Source organism: Temnothorax longispinosus, chromosome 8 (assembly GCF_030848805.1).
Source record: "Temnothorax longispinosus isolate EJ_2023e chromosome 8, Tlon_JGU_v1, whole genome shotgun sequence".
In the NCBI taxonomy this organism is placed as follows: Eukaryota; Metazoa; Arthropoda; class Insecta; order Hymenoptera; family Formicidae; genus Temnothorax; species Temnothorax longispinosus.
Window position 1 is genome coordinate 4,648,797 of NC_092365.1, and position 3,391 is coordinate 4,652,187.

General features: G+C 31.1%; 1 long non-coding RNA gene across 1 annotated transcript; it reads left to right on the forward strand.

Moving 5' to 3' along the window:
* On the forward strand, positions 1 to 733 carry LOC139817159 (uncharacterized). Its single transcript, XR_011733151.1, has 3 exons — positions 1 to 148; positions 293 to 492; positions 616 to 733. It is a non-coding gene; the product is annotated as an uncharacterized lncRNA (long non-coding RNA).
* Positions 734 to 3,391: the final 2,658 nt, after the last annotated feature.

Here is a 3,391-nt window from a genome sequence, read left to right on the forward strand (position 1 = left end):
AAGTTTGATCATACAAAGTCCACCACATATATATTACAGAATGATGCATTTTATCTTAATGATTACAAAAAACATGGATGCATTTTATCTTAATGATTACAAAAAACATAGCCGTGTGTGGCAGTCCTTGTCTAGTGATGTAGTAATTGTAAGTCATCGTCAAATAAATGGTCCGACTTAATTCTAATTATAGTCATAATCTATGAAAGTTTTCTAAGGAACACATGTTGCTGTTATTCTCCGAAAAAAACGTGCGCAATTATACTTTATTAATAATATCAACGTTTCCCAGATTGCTGGCCTTAAGGTTTCAAACCAGACATTCGGAGTAGCGCACGATTTCTTGACAAGTTTTTGGGACTCTGCACAATGCGACGGCGTTCTGGGGATGGGTTATCCAGCCTTATCTCACTTTGGGCCTACTACTGTCTTCCAAAAGATGATTGATAAACACGTGGTGTCCCTACCAATTTTTAGCTTCTATCTAAATCGGTATGTATCTTTTCGTATGCCTCACGTGTGTTTAATACTATTTTTTTAATTACATACTTTGGCTTTCCATGCAATGTAAAATGCAAATGTATAAACAATATAAAAAATATACAACCTATACAGAAATCTCACGGACGTGTTCGGCGGTGAACTGATATTGGGTGGCACCGATCCTTCCCATTACGAGGGCGAGTTTTCGTATGTTAATGTTACTGAAAAAAAAGACTGGCAAATTACTATGGATAAGTATGTAGTTTCTTTTTCTAAATTATACGTATGTCAACCATGGATTATATGTCAGCTAATTGGTAATGCTATCCCACTGTAGGATTCAAGTAAAAAATTACATCTTTTGCTCGGAAGGCTGTCAAGCTATCGTCGACACGGGTGTTTCTATGATAGGTGGACCACCGTTGGATATCGCAGTTATTAACAGAGAGATCGGTGTTAATAATGGAACAGTAAATAATAGATCCTTTTTCTTAATGGCAGCTTTCACAATTATCTTAAATAAATTATTGAAATAAATTAATAAATGTTTGGGATAAGTTACGGATTATTAATATGGATTACTAACATTGACCTTTGTTTAAAGGTGGCGACGAGATTTCTGAATTGCCTGATATCAATTTCATCATAGGTGGTAAGACGTTTCAACTCACTGGTCAAGATTATATCTTGAAGGTAAAGAATATTATTATACGAAGGTTTAAATTGTTTTTAGAATAAAAATATCATGCCATATTTAATGTGTTATAGATTACAGGAGGCGAATTAGATGTTTGCATTCCCGCCTTCCAAGGTGTTAATCCGATTAATGGTGTAGAGTGGATTTTGGGCGTTGTATTTGTTGGTCGGTACTACACCAAGTTTGACATGGGGAACAACCGAGTGGGATTCGCCACATCAAAATAAATCTTGATTGTCTTCTCATGAAGTTATCATTAAATATTAGAAAATCTAAGTGACATTACTAAACAAATAAGTCATAGTTTCTTTGGAATATTGACTGACATATGATTTTAATTTTATTTGGACTATTTATATGGTATATTTTTAAATTAATACATATTTGAGAAATTGAAGAAAGATATGCGATATTTACTCTACTAACGATTTGGTACATCTTGTTCTTTCGGCAACTATCGAATTGTTAGATATTGTGAATACAACTTGTATATAAGTCTATTAAAATGAAGTATATATTTTTTACACTAAATAATGATTTCATAAATCGCCCTTTCAATCTCATCTTAATGCCTACATTAATATACTAATCCCGAAAAATATTATCTTGTTTAATATTATAAATTTTCTGCTTACATACGAGTCCAAGATATCATATAACATAATGCTTATATATGTATAAGGGTATGACATACCGCTTTTGTAAACAAAATATATATAACTTTTTACATTTCTTATGCTTACACAAACGTATATACGCATAAATCTTTTGCTTATTAATAAAAATTGTTTAAAATTTTCAACACATATATAGATACCAAATTGTCGATACGAAAATTATCATGTCATATGTGTTCTAATTAATGAATTGTTATAATATTGCAAAACTAGTTTAGGTATCTCACTATCGTTAATATTATAAAGAAAGGAGCAAATCCTACGTAAAATTGATTTCTTAATTCCAAGCTAACATTTTTGAAATTTTTTTTTACTAGTTAGATTAATTACACGTGCCTACAAAGTTTATTATTTCTTGCTATAATAAAAAATCTATGTAAGGAGGAATAAATGCAATACACATATACATATATATATAAATCGAGCATTTATCCATTTTTATTACTTTATTGACGGTTAGTAATTTATTACACATTTTTTCCCTATAAATTGTTCATTTTCCATTTAAAAAATACGAAATAATTTTAAGATCTGACCTGATGGAGCAATTTGGAATGCGGTATTGTTTTTTGTGACCGAAGGTACGAAACACCCACTCTGGTTGAAGTTACTTGACAAAAAATTTTTTTTTGGCCTGTGTAATTAATCTAACTAACAAGAAAGTGCAAAATAAAATTAAAAAAAAAATCTAATTAACTCTTATGCTTTTCTTAATACATTTTAATATTTCGATGAACCGCGCCCGTGTTAATCATTATCGATCTAGCGATCGGTAGGTCCAAGCTACCGTGACCCAACGAATTAATGTACTATACAATACCTTATTACTATACAGTGTAACTATTTTTTATTTTTTATTTTTTATTTCGTCTTCTCCATTTGTCTTTTTCTTTTTTAACCTTCTTACCTTGCTTTCCATCTCTGCTGATATAATATCTTTTTCCGTTAATTTTATTATTCTTTTAGAATCTTTTCATCCTTTTTTATGCTTTTCTGATTGTGAGTATTTTCCTTAATTCTCTTTTTCTGTCCAGGCATTTTTCTATTCCACTATCTCTTTTTCTCCCATTTTCCTTTTCTTTATAATTATCTCATTCTTCTGTGTTGCCCTTGTCGCTTCCTTTTATTCAATCCAAGACGGTTCTAATTCTGTCTCTTCAAATTCTGCGTTCTCCAACAGCTCTCTGAATTTTTTTTATATCTTCTTTTGCCCATACTTGTTGCTAACAAACGCTACTCTGAAAGCTGTTGTCATAACACAGAAATAAAATAATTATTTCTTATTATTGGTTCAAAGAAATATAATTTTGAAACAAGAACTTTCATATTTTACTAAACTTTAAAATTTGATAAATAATAGATAAAGATGAAGCTGCTTTTAATGTATAAAATAATTATTGTATGGTGCTTACCGAGGTTTTTCTCCATCCGGATATAAGGTGCAGGCAGAACCAGCGGGAACACCGTTGGTAGTTGCAAGTGGTATGGGAGGGGGGGGGGGGCGTATGTATTATACATATTTATTGAATTCGAT